Raw genomic sequence first — 14340 nt, forward strand, 5'->3', positions numbered from 1 at the left:
AGTTATAAAGCTGGTGTCTAGTCATCTACAGTTATAAGCTGGTGTCTAGTCATCTACAGTTATAAGCTGGTGTCTATCATCTACAGTTATAAGCTGGTGTCTAGTCATCTAGAGTTATAAGCTGGTGTCTAGTCATCTACAGTTTAAGCTGGTGTCTAGTCATCTACAGTTATAAGCTGGTGTCTAGTCATCTAGAGTTATAAGCTGGTGTCTAGTCATCTACAGTTATAAGCGGTCTAGTCATCTACAGTTATAAGCTGGTCTAGTCATTCTACAGTTTATAAGCTGGTGTCTAGTCACTAATTATAAGCTGGTGTCTAGTCATCTACAGTTATAAGCTGGTGTCTAGTCATCTACAGTTATATAGCTGGTGTCTAGTCATCTACAGTTATAAGCTGGTGTCTAGTCATCTACAGTTATAAGCTGGTGTCTAGTCATCTATGGATATAACCTGAGGGACAACAGAGAATTAGCTGGTTAGTTTATGATGCTTTCTGTCTGGACCTGGACAGCCTGCGTGTCCTGCTGCCTGTCTGCCTGTTCTGGCCCTGGGTCCCCCCTGGGTCTGACCCTGCGTCTGGGTCTGGTTCACCTCCCGTCCTTCTCCCTGACCTTGGTCTTCCTGTCTCTGGGTCTCTTGCTGTTGGGCCTTGTCACCACTCTCACTGCCTGTCCTGTTCCCATCTCACACTGACAGTCTCTACTAGCTGAGGGAGCAAGAGCGCCACCCCTCTGGGTATCAGTGGTAGTGACCGTTCCTGTGCCCTCCCTGGGACCCTGCTCTGGGCCAAACAGGTCCTCAGACAGAGCCTGGGCTGTTCCGGTAGATAGAGCAAGGCTGGCCGCAAGCACAGTTCCCTCCCCTGTCATCGTCCCCTGCACTGTCCTGGGGAGAGGCTTGGTCCACATCCTCTTAATCATCAAACATCTCAGGTGTGAAGATTCTCTGGTCTTCCTCTAGCAGGGTGAGATCGTCTGGGCTCAGAACTGGCAGGGACCTCCARAGGGGAGGGGTCTAGAACCGGACCCTGGTCCTGGCTGGGAGGGGTAGCGCCGGCCCCCCACGGGCCTTCCTTCCTGGGCAGGGGATCCAGACTTACATTCTCCTGGTTCTCTTCTCCACCTCCACAGAGTCAGGCCGAGGCGGGTTGACCAGAGGACCACAACGCCGGCCTGGGTCCCGGGCCTGGAAGATGGGGGGGTCTTGAAGCGGGTGGAGCTCACAGGGGTGGAGGTGGTACAGGTGGTGGTGGAGACGGTGGGGGAGGGGCCTTGGGATCACTCTTCAGATGAGCGGAGGGGTGTTGCTGTGTCTGCTTCTGGTCACGTGCCCACAGAGAATACACACGTTATGGGAAACCATAGAAAGGAAAGACAACACAGTTGTATGAAGACTGTTATAATACATTTAGAAATTCAGACGAGCTGAGGAGTTGATTGGAGCAGTCATCAGGTGTTGACAGTAAAGGTGAGAAAATAACGGGGAAAGTACATTGACGATGCCAACATTGGCCTCAAGGATCCTATATGCTGGGCCCGTAACAGCTTGGTTAGTGTACAGTACACTACACATGTTTAGTGGTTTAGGTGTGTGGGCAAAGGATGTCTTTCTGACTCTTGTCCAGAACAGTGCAGAGGAGAAGAAATCACCACCACCGTTTCACGCTCAATATAACACAAACAATGGTCAATGTGATTTAATTAAAAGCAACAGTCTAACATCTGCTCATCAAGCTGCTTGCCTCAGACCAACCCAGCATCACTCAGCCATGTAGAAGGTAGTAATGATACAGATTGGTGCACACAAACTCCCCCCACCTGATCCAGCTCCTGCCACCCCCACCCACCCCTCAAAACACAATTGAGCAAACAGCTCAGCCTTACAGCGACCCAAGTAACGCGACAGACAATAGACTGGAGCTCTAGAACGGAGTGTATCCACCTCATTTACAAACCCAGTGACCTCATAGTACTATCATTCCGTTAGGTTCAGACCCATGTTTTTCTATGGATCCATCCTCAGTGAGGTTCAAGGTACCATATGAAACCTGATCTCGCTGCATTTACGCTCGCTTACCTAAAACATATATACACAACGTTTTGTACATCAACATGTCTTAACATTCCTAAAGAGGAAGAAATGTAAAATGTTTTGACTAAAACCGAAGCGAAGAATCCTGAACGTTGGTCAAATGAAACCCTGGAGGGAGGAAACGGCAACGGCCTTGCTCCTCTACAKCCCTAACATCTTTGTTCCACTACATTTATTTATCAGAGAAGTAGATCCAAAAAGCCTCACATTGTTCCCCTGTTCCCATCCACTTTACTGGGACAGAACTGTTCTAATAATATCATCCCATCATGAATAACAAGATAGATGAACACACCAGATGTTGGTCTGCAGTGAGATCATGTAGTCGAGGTAGTGGGAGACTGACTGATGCAATGGACTCATTAGGAACCACGTATACAAGGAGCTAACGTAAAGACCTCTGGATGAAGCTTTCATATGTTTTTATGCACCAATCAAACCTCTGACTGATAATCTACCAGGACCTGACCCCCTGTAGCTGGGTGTGGGGCTCTGGGACCTGAGAGGTGGTAGTATGGTAGTGTGGTGCATCGTTGCCCAGAGAAGGCTGTCTGAGCTGGGGCTAGGACTGGGCCGACAGTGGGACAGATCTTCCACAGTCACTAGAGATTGACTGGCTGGAGACAGGATGGTGGTGCTGTTGAACGTCTGGCTCCCTGCTCCATGGGTCTCTCCTGCCCCCTGTTGGCACCTGGAGAAGGCCATCAGCGACTGCATAGCACAGATGAAGGCGTTGTGGTGCCTGAAAAGGTTATGCACCCACTTGTACAGACCTGGTGTAAACAGAGACCAATCTTGTTGGTGGAATATAAAATATAAAAACAAAATGATTCCCACTTTTCTAATAACACTTATTTTATCAATCCTCTAGGTTAAAACCACAACACACCTCTATCTTGTGGACAAGCATCACCACCAAGTGCCCAAGATAAGAAACTACACATTGTGTCAGGCAACGGAGACATTCAAGGTTTTGTTTGAGTAATTCAAGCTCGAGTGGCTGCAACCTGCGATCATTTATTTCAGTACTGAGATGTATTTGTTGGGGTTGTTTCCAAACCGGTCGTCTACCAGAATGAGGGCTCCCCAGTCATTCTTGTGTCTGATACACCTGTGCTAGTAAAAACATGTTCAAGTTCAGGTAGTAACCTCCTGGTTTTCAAAATGATCAAAKATTTTTATGCTTACTGATCATGAGCCTGATTTGTGAGCTAGGAAGAAGCCTCCTGTGATAGGCTGAGTCGAGGACAGAGAAACAAACAAGAACACAAAGAGACCCGCACCTGACCAGGGCTTGGTTGAGGGCTCTGTAGGCCTGGATCTCATACCAGCGGGAGCCTGACAGCAGACCCCTGGCTTTYCAGTGCTGGTCATTATACTTCATCTTCAGCTCCACCTGAAAACACAGCAGGAATGTTAGATGGAGACACGTCACAGGATGGGTCATCAGGACACTGCCATACTGCCACCACAGACCAAATCAAAGCTGAAAAAGAGCAGAACAGACAACGCGAGACCGACTGGTATGCTTACAATGACATTGAAAGATTAATAATAGAAAACATTTGTCCCGTTTTAAAATCTGGTTAGCTGAAGTCACTAGTCTGTTACATATGGCAAGGATTTAGCATGATATCTCTGGCAGATCCATCACATTTGATAATATATGGCAACCCTTTCTGTCTTATCTATCATGTGATGGGCAACATGACACAGAGTCTGCAATCCACCCCAAATTTCAACAAAAAAAATGGTGCCGATTATTTTCTACTCTGTCAAGGCACTGTTTTTGTTTTTCCTGTCTTCTTTCAGGGGGTGGGGGTGTTATTGTTGTATTGTTTGCTGTTATCTGTCTGCTTGTAAAAATGAACATGTATAAATAATGTAATTTTGTTATGTTACAGCCTTATTCAAAAATTACATGTTTTCCTCATCAATATACACACACACAATACCCCATAATGACAAAGTTAAAACAGGTTCAGACCCTTTGCTATGAGACTCGAAATTGAGCTCAGGTGCATCCTGTTTCCATTGATCATCCTTGAGATGTTTCTTCAACTTGATTGGAGTCCACCTGTGGTAAATTCAATTGCATGTGAACAATGTATGAACATTTCCCGCTATCCCCACAATTCTTGTCAAACACGATTACTAATAGATTTAAAGAAAGTGTAGTTGTTCAACACTGTACCGAAAGTTTCGTAAGAGAGCGCATAGATACAAAATACTAATCGCTAGTGTGAATAACGGCAAAACATTTATTTGTGTATGTTACATCGATATTTAGTCGATCGATACACCCCAGACTTTTGGCCATCTGTTTCAGCTAGGTTTGTTTTCCTGTTGTAGTTCACTGTCTACACGTAAGGCACATTTCTTACAGACCTACATTCTAATTAAACAAACGGACAATAAATACAAGTCCACTAAGTGTTCTAGAATGAAGGAAAATATGGGTCAGTTCAAGAGGGTGATATGTGAAAACGGTGTCATTATGTCATTATAATCAAATCCAATCATTCATCTGAACTTTATTATAGCTTCAATATGCTTGTACTTGACAGTTTGGATGAACTACGAACGTTATAGGTGCGTTGGAAAAATGACACGCTCACGAAATTCATCTGATTAATTAAATACGAGTATGATTTACATTCATAATTTTAACCACAATGTAACAAATAAGCAAACTGGTTTTAACTTTAGCAAACATCGTCAACATTAAATGTGCTCACTTAGCCTATCTTCATCTCCCTCCGTTGCATTGTATTTTCTACTTTTAGCACRCTGGTCAAAAATGGTGCGTGCGCTAGCAAGGTCAAATTGTCGGGACCCCGGTTCCCCCATTGAAATTGTCTTTAGGTCAGGAATCAGATTCAACCGCCGGCCAATTTTTTTTCTGGAGAGGATGGTCAGGGGCCGAAACATAATTCCAAATAATTTGTAGACTGCAAATTGACCGCAAGAAACKCAAACAGATAATATTTGACTAAAACATAATTTCAAACCTAGCTTACATTTGGATATGATCACATATACAGTGCCTTTGGAAAGTATTCAGACCCCTTGACTTTWCCCACATTTTGTTACATTACAGCCAAATGGCATGTCTTCCTAAAATTTCTTATAACACAAACTCTCTTTGTAAAATCGAAATTCTAAGAACGATAGTGTGTTGAATAGACTTACAGTGGATTCGGAAAGTATTCAGACCCCTTGACGTTATACACCATTTGTAACATTACAGCCTTTTTTACTCATCAATCTACACACAATACCGCATAATGACAAAGCGAAAAACAGGTTTTTAGACATGTTGGATAATTTATTAAAAACAGATACCTTATTTACATAAGTATTCAGACCCTTTGCTATGAGACTCAAAATTGAGCTCAACTTGGAGTCCACCTGTGGTAAATTCAATTGATTGGACATGATTTGGAAAGGCACACACCTGTCTATATATAGAGCAAAAACCAAGCCATGGGGTCGAAGGAATTGTCTGTAGAGCTCCGAGACCGGATTGTGTCGAGGCACCAAAACATTTCTGCAGCATTGAAGGTCCCCAAGAACACAGTGGGCTCCATCATTCTTAAATGGAAGAAGTTTGGAACCACCAAGACTCTTCCTAGAGCTGGCCGCCTGGCCAAACTGAGCAATCGGGGGAGAGGGGCCTAGGTCAGGAAGGTGACCAAAAACCCGATGGTCACTCTGACTGAGCTCCAGAGTTCCTCTGTGGAGATGGGAGAAACTTCCAGAAGGACAACCATCTCTGCAGCACTCCACCAATCAGGCCTTCATGGTAGAGTGGCCAGAAGGAAGACACATGACAGCCCGCTTGGAGTTTGCCAAAAGGCACCTAAAGCACTCTCAGAACATGAGAAACAAGATTTTATGGTCTCATGAAACCAAGTTTGAACTCTTTGGCCTTAATGCCAAGCGTCACATCTGGAGGAAACCTGGCACCATCCCTATGGTGAAGCATGGTGGTCATCATGGGGTGTTGTGTGTAGATTGCTGAGAATTTTTTGTAATTTAATCGATTTTAAAATAAGGCTGTAACGTAACAAAATGTGGAAAAAGTGCCTTCGGAAAGTATTCAGACCCCTTGACTTTATCCACATTTTGTTACATTACAGCCTTAATCTATAACGGATTAAATACAAAAAATCCTCAGCAATCTACACAAAATCATAACATTTGACTGAATCTTGTGTAGCCCAGAGCATTATCTTTGACATGAAGTGAGAAGGACAAATCGCTACTTGTCAGACACCACAAAACCACCAAATGTGCTCCAGTGGGCTGATAGGCTAGCCATAGCTGTGGGCCATCACCTGTGCTCTGACCTGCCATCCAGCACCTTTCAGGCATCAGGCAGGGCACATCCATTGAGAACTAATGTGATTCATGTGGGCTGTGGAGTGGGAAGGTGAGGGGCAGACAGGGAGCTCAGGGGGAGACGCCAACCCTGTTAAAAATACATAGGGCCTGAAGAGGTTTATTATTGCCTGCCTAGAATGCCCCCTCAGACAGATCTGTTGTGAAAGGGGGAATAAAGGGGGCATACAGCGGAGATGAAGAAGAGCAGAGACAGGAGGTAGGAGGGGGTCTAGACAACACAAGTGATGAAGTTGATCTGGAAAACAGATCTGCTGTGAAAGATGGGAGGATAGAGCAACAGGCAAAGAGATGGTGAGACAGGAGGTAGGGGGGCAGAAAAGGTGGTCCAGTCAACACACGACGAGCAACACGCCATGCCACAAAAAGGCCACGAAAGCATCCATCTCCATCAATTTGCATCCATCCATCAATTAATCTCTCCTGGATTTTCAGCGCTAACCTTTTGGGATTGACAAGTGAAAAGTTCATGTGGCGTCTGACGGGCGGGACATATGGGACATGCCAGCGAACAACAGGGACTGACAGGCAGGTGCAGTGTGTTCACAGCCCAGAGCACCATGTCCCCTAATGACACGGGCATGTACACACTGTTCCCCTCTCTGCTTTCTGTCCTGGGCAGAGAGGTGTGTCATTACTGGATGTCATCATGGTCTGGATGAGTCCGTCCATATTTGGTCTGAGCCAAATAAAGAACAGGAATTAGATTCATTACAAACAAAAAAAAAATGAAGAAACGCCTCACTAGACCATGTCAAAATGGACCTGTAGAAGCCACTCCATTTTCTTCCTGGCCAGATGTATACTACTCATGTCATGGGGGCTCACGAGGCGCAGGCTAGTGGCTGTATGGTGAGATGAGATGTCTCGTCCTGTCTGTTAAACACCAGAGGGCTTGACGCATCTGCTTCTGAGACCACGAACGGAAATGGCCAGTATCCCCGAGCCGCCAATGTCATCGAAATCCAATGGGAGTCCATTTCAGCGTCCCACCCCAAGTGAAAACCATATCTGACATGACAGGATGCATATGTGAAAAAGCCAATTCTAGCTTCTAGCGAATCTCCTCCTAAATGTGAAAGAAACCGCCAGATAGAAGAGATTAGTTAAAATGTCAGGAGATCGTTAGTCGCATGCTCGCTTTGGCCCAGCCCTCCCACCGCTACCTGTTCATGCTTAAAAACATACATTTGACCAGCAAGCATGGTTTGCAGCTGAGCGGACCGGTTTGCGTGTGCCCCCCTGGCAGGCCTAACCATCTTGTGCCTGTCAGTGAGATTGTGGAGCGCTCCATCTGCCTAATGTGGCAGAGCTGACAGCTGGGTGCCTCGTCCTCAGTGTGTCCCTGTAAGACGTGAACACACACTCACAGGCACCTACCCAGCACGCACACACATTCTTACACCCCCCCCCCCCCCTAAACTGTCTGGCCCTCCTCCTCCATAAAGTATCAAAGCAGAGACACTAGGTCTCTATAAAACTATGTTTGTGTCTTAAAATGTCTGCTGTGCTCCTCATTAAGCAAACAGAGATGCCGTATCAGTGGCCTTTCATTGCCTGTTGAACCAGAGGATTGTTTCTCTCCCTCACACACACACGACTGTGTATTGTAAGACATGCCTGTTGTGGAAAAAACAACTGTACATGTGTATAATGTAACATTGTGTGCGTCCCAAATGGCACCCTATTCCTTATATAGTGCAGGGCTCTGGTCAAAAGTAGTGCACTAAATAGGGAAAAGGGTAACATTTGGGATGCAGATTAAAATGTAATAGTAGCTTAGCAGAGCTTTCGATGTGGAGGACTGTTTACAGTTCACCTTTGATCTCAGGCACGATAACAGGCTAGTAAACGCAGGGCTGCTCTGTGCTTCGGTTAAAACCTTAAAGTTTTGCTGAGAGTTGGGTCTGGGAAAAGCAGTCTAGGCACGAAGGTAGGCGTCCACACTACATGAGGGGTCTACATAAGCTATAGGGGGTACATGTTTGAAATGTGGGACAGGGTCAGTGAGTCCAAGTTAACGTGTGCTGAGAAGGGAATGTCGATATGTGCTTCCATAAAAGGCATAAATGTTAAACAGCTGGGAGAGTAAGAATATATGTACTTTTGTGGCTGTGGGCATGTGAGCGAGACCATTTGAGTGTAGTATAAGTGTAGTTGTGAAAGTGTGCACTACATGTGTGATATGAGCATGCGTGCATGTGAGTGTGTATCTGACCCCTCTAAGATCCCCGTCATAGCCGAGGCAGCGTTGTGTTGCTGTGTACCTGTGGCTTCCTGCCTGCCCGGCGCCTGCTTGGTTGTTTTAGCGTAGCTGTCAGAGGGGCCGTGGGGACAAACAGTCACAGTGACCTGGACCTGACAGTCATTAGTGTCATGTCCTGTCCCCTCTTCTGGTAATGGGGGTCAGCTAGCAGACCTTACCTCCCCCTCAGGGCTCCCCTGGGGCCAGGACAGGCAGCTGACACACCAGGAGGAGAAAAAAATAAAAAGGAGAGAGCAAGAGAGCTGACATGCGGACTGCCATTTACACCAAAGATGAGAGGAAAGAGAACTTATCAGAAAATATCTGCTGTGCTGTTGGGTGAACCTGTTTCTCAGCATGAGTATCCCCCAGGAGCCCATAGCTCTCTCTCTCTCCCCCCTCCTTCCTTCGGCCACATCTAGCCTACTCATCTCCCATCCCTCCAAGGCTACTCAAAATGTAGCCTGCAAAAAGGGAGCCTGCGATCGGGCTACACGATAAGGCTAAATACTGATGCTGGGCCTCGCGACACTGACCTTAATTTGAACTTACTCTACCTATTGTCTTCTGATTTCGTCCTTATTTGGGTGTAAATACGAGACAAAATATCCACAGAAAAGTGTTATTAACCCACCTGCCTCTGTGTGTGGCTATCACGATTTGCTCATCTTCACCTAAGGCACGCTCACAATAAAGAAAGTACCCGCACGCGATGCATGCATACTAACCAGTCTTACAGGGGTTTGCATAGTTTACATGGTTTTGTGCATGTACAAGGTGATAGAAATCTCCACGGCAGTACCAGTTTGAAAAGTCGGTTTAATAAAACATTCCTATGGATATTTTTTAGCCCCGAAGGACCAACCGCACAGACAACCGGTAGAGCAAGTTCAAACGTTACATTATTCAACATTCTGGCTTGTAAGGAAACTTTCCAAGTGTTTGCAGTGCTTTAATTCAGACTGTGTACACAGAAAGCTGGCATCACAGTCAGATTTATTAGGCAACACTGGGCCATGACAAAAAGGTAAGGAAGAATGGAGGGAAGACGGAGGGATGGATGGAGGAGGGATGGATGGAGGGAGGAGGGATGGATGGAGGGAGGGTGAGGAAGACAAAGGTAGAAACTATCTGCTCAAGACAGACAGAACAATCACTTTGGGATTATATTACAGAGCACCAGAAAAAGAAGAGGATGGAGGATGCACTTTGTGTGTGTGTGTGTGTGTGTGTGTGTGTGTGCATGTGTGTGTGTGTGTGTGTCCCAGTGTGCGTATGTGTGTTCAGAACTTTTTCAGTGTTGGCTCTGGAGGTCTGTAGGAAAACACATTGGTAGCCAGCAGATTCTGTGAAGCGCTTCCACCTGTATGTGACTGACTGGACACAACGGTAAACAGGGGTCTTTCTCTCTGGGTCCTCTGCTGTGAAACAGACCTGATGGGCTCACCACCAAGAACTTGTCTCTGGTTCTTACCTGCAGGTCCTTGATGTTGGGGAAGGGGATGCCAACGGTGACCACTGCTCTGGCGTTGTTGTCTGTGAAGTCCAGTCCTTCACTCACCTTCCCTCTACACACAGCCATCAGCAGAGCTCCATTTGGGGGGGACAGAAACAACCCTAACATCAACCCAGTCATCTGTCCTAAACAGATATGACTAGAATTCTTCCACATTTAAAAGGGTACCCAACACCAAACCAATTGGTGCTCAATCCCTTGCACAAGAGAGATACAGACAGAGAGACAGACTGACAAAGATAGAGACACAGAGAGAGAAGAAGAAAGAGAGCGAGTGAGACAGAGACAGCCCAGTCTCACCTCTGTCCCGTGCAAACTCTCCACTGATTCTGATGGCATCATAGTACATCTGCAGCAGCTCATCAAAGTCTCTCCTCTCTCCTCCTCTAGGCTCTGTGATCACTGTCTTCCTCTCCTCCAGCTTCTCCCACAGCCCTGTGTTGGTCAAGCGGTCACACAGCTTGTCAAGCATCTAAGAAAACAGAACACCAGCAAACAGAGCAGGGCTTCATGGATGCATCAACAAAAATAATAAACAGTGTGATTTGTTCATATCTTTTCAATTAATCTTTTTCTTAACATTTCTTCATTTGTTTACTCGTTGGCTGGTAGAAATGGCATACTTTTCAAAACTCAGCTATCAGCAGATTCCTGAAGACTACACGCCATAGCCTTCCAATAAATAAATAACTATCAATTGGTCCTAACATGAATCAGGCTTGGCACCACTATGGGATGGAAGCTATTCTTCACATGGGTCTTAATGACCTAATGAAGCAACAGAGCAGGAGTTGAGACTACAGTAAACAGGGAAAAAACTATGGCCATATTATACCAAGAAACGTGGTCCACATTAGAGCCCCCCTGAGAAAACCTTTCACATAGCAGCATAAATACTGAGGTTTGTCTGCCAGCCAAAAGCAGCAACCTCTCCTCTCACAAGACACACAGAGAAATAGGTTTCCAGGTTTCCTTTCTAGAACTCTAAACTGTTTTCAGAGCTAGTGGGGGCACCTTGAATCCTTTCAGGGCTAAACAGTCCAGTACACTGTCCTAACAGCTTGGCATCCAGACACTGCAGGTATGTGTGTGTCTTAAAGTCTGAAACAAAGTTCACATCATGATGGCACTGGAAGCTCCTCTGTCCCCCAGTCGTTCTCCCTCCTGTGGCTCAGTTTCCCCCTCCCCTTCCTCCACAAAGTTGATGCGTTTAAACCCCCCCACTCTTCCTCCATCCATAATAAAATCACTGTTGTTGCTGTTGCTGTTAGTGCAAAAAGTCACAGTCTCTCCAGGGAGGAACATTGATCTAAAAGCCCTCTCCTCGTCAGCTCCTAGCAGAGATCTAGTCATGTCTCCACCGTAGCGGATTATTTGCATGGCTTCACAATCAAAGAGCATCTTCATTGGTTTGGAAATGTGTTCGAAGGGTCAAGTAGAAGTTATTCTTGTCTTGTAGTCAGCAGAAAAACTTCTCGCAACAGGGCTGGGTTTGGGAGTAGTAGGCCCCAGCCAGGAGCAGTGAAGCAGTGGGAAGGTTAAAATGGAGGAAGGTGTTTTCATACAGGCCTCGTTGGCCCATGTTATTAAGTGAGATACAGAGAGAGACCAGAACAAATAGAGATTGACCGAAAGAGAGGGAGAGAAATTCAAAGAAAGAGAGATAGCTAAAGAGAAGAGGGGGTGTTTGTACAGGCCATTATCCAACTGTCCTGTTAAGTGTAAATGTGCCGTTACTGTCAGAGAACAGCGGCGTACCCAGAGACGACACCAAAAAAGCATCCAGGCAGTACATAGTTTAGGACAAAGAAGTAGTAGTATTTAAACATTTTTTGCAGTTAGTCGGTTACTCTAACACAGTGAAAGATAGGGAAATGAAACATTACGAGCGCGTGGATGGATGGATAGTTCCTCTAGTTCCTGGCACACCAAGATGACTGACTAGCTACAGCCTGCCTGTGATTGTGAAATGAAGCAGAGGCGTATTTCATCAGGTCGCCTCGCTCAGCGCCACAAAACAACCGGGAGGGCCGGGAAACAGGAAAATTTGCATCAATAAAACACGACACTTTCACAAAAGCCGCAGCGTTACATTGACAAGGGCCCCCCGCTTCATTCGTCAACCACCACAACTCCTCCACAAAACTGGTTGTCCGAACAATTGCTTTCCGATCCAATCCTGACTGACAATGGGTGAATTATTCATGTTATGTACTTTAGGATGGGAAACAAAACAGCCATTATCTGCCACACTGCACTTGAGGAAGACCAGAGGAGAYGCCGATTCAAGGAGGAATGGAAGAGGAAGCTCACTCTCTCGACATGCGAAGCTTACTCTCTCACTGATCTAATTGATGGTCTGGGTCACTGTAGTCAGCATCTTGGATTGTTGAGATTGTCCTTTATGCAGCCGACGTAAAACTTCTACCAGGGAACAGCGAGTAACCTGATTACAAAGGGAAGAGTAACCCGATAATAAAACGCCAGCCAGGGCTCTTAAAACACAGAGTGTAAGTCACAAATAGCACCCTATTCCCTATATAGCGCACTACTTTTGACCAGAGCTCTTTAGGCCCCCCTATGGGACATGGTCAAAAGTAGTGGACTATAAAGGGAGTAGGGTGCCATTTGAGACACAGGAAGAGACACATGCACTTGAGCAGCACAAACAGTCTTTGTGCAGAGCTTGTCGTTTATATTCCCCGAGTTGTAATTTGTAAAGCCCTTATAAAAGCGGGGGGTGAAATACAATCCAGTCAGTGCCACTCCAGCAGGAGCCACTTGGCTTGCAGCAGGGCCCAGGGTAATGGTCCCTAATGCTTTTATCTCTCAGACACTAAGAGTAAACATCACTCTGTCTGCATTCCAAATAGCACACTACTCCATACATAGTGCAGTGCTTTTGACCATGGACAAAAAAGTAGTGTACTTTAAAAGGGAATAGGGTGCCATTTAGGATGAACCTTCTGTCTCGTTGCTCCAACTGATGCTGCCATTTAATTACGAGCACATTTTCCTTAATCTTGACTGAGTAGAGCTGGGTTCAAAGGCGACGAGGCGAGGCAGGGCAGAGAATAGGCAGGGAGCATAAACATTAAAATCAGTAGATGGTGATAGCGCTGACATCATCCAAGTATTCCTATGCAAACTCCCGATTGCTCATGAAGTATTTGAAATGTGCCGTATTGCTGAATGGGGCTGACTCTTATACCTCAGTGAGTTGAATGGCACCAAACAATTGTTAAGGATCATGGTGAAAGTGGCCACAACTAGCAAAGGATCATAGTCGATGAGGTTGTTTTCATCCTGCCTGAGAGTCAACCAGGGAGCCTCCTCGTAGCCTGCCTGTGTCAGCACGTGGTCCTGTGTGACAACAAATCTAGTAGTCACTATTTCATTAAAGCTTTTGGGGCATTCTGACAAAATTCACATAGAAATCTGAGTTATAGATCCGTCACTCTCATTGAAAGCAAGTCTAAGAAGCGACAGATTTGTTCTATCTGCGTTATTTCTAAGCTTCCCGTTTTTAAGTTTTGTATCTTTTACTCTAAGTTTTGTACACCAGGTTCAAACAGCTGAAAAGACTATATTTTGGGTTGTTAAAACCATATTTCACATCGGTTTAGACGGTAGAATGATTCTCTACACTATACTTGCTAGTTTTGTCACAAACTGAAATTAGGCGAACTATTCCAATTTTAGCAGTCAGGAAATGGGAGGAGCGATTTCTGCCCAGTGCAATTTTAATTAAATATCTCGATTTGTGGTGAACTTTAAAGAATTCACCGTGGGGTTCGAACTTGATCATAATAAACTAATTTTAAAGCCTAAAACGACCGCAATAATCGCCATTCTGGTGATCGTAACTTACATAGGGTTTCTAGGGKAGACCAGGGCTTTTGGCGCCGCTAGGTTGCTACGCAGTAGCCGACCAGCAGCGCTTCTGACTTCACGCTCCAGACTGGACACTTGGGGCCTGGCAGGGAGACGAGACAAGGAGGAGGGCTGGCTAGGTCTAGGAGACGGTGCTACACTACTCTATGGAGAGGCAGGCAGACACATGACAGTCACCTAGCTATTCAT

At 45.7% G+C, this 14340-nt stretch overlaps 1 pseudogene; it reads right to left on the reverse strand.

The window, feature by feature from the left end:
- Positions 1–482: 482 nt before the first annotated feature.
- LOC111956794 (Fanconi anemia group J protein homolog) overlaps positions 483–14340 on the reverse strand; it is a 70420-nt pseudogene continuing 56562 nt past the window's right edge.

Source organism: Salvelinus sp. IW2-2015, linkage group LG4p, assembly GCF_002910315.2.
Source record: "Salvelinus sp. IW2-2015 linkage group LG4p, ASM291031v2, whole genome shotgun sequence".
Taxonomy (NCBI): Eukaryota; Metazoa; Chordata; class Actinopteri; order Salmoniformes; family Salmonidae; genus Salvelinus; species Salvelinus sp. IW2-2015.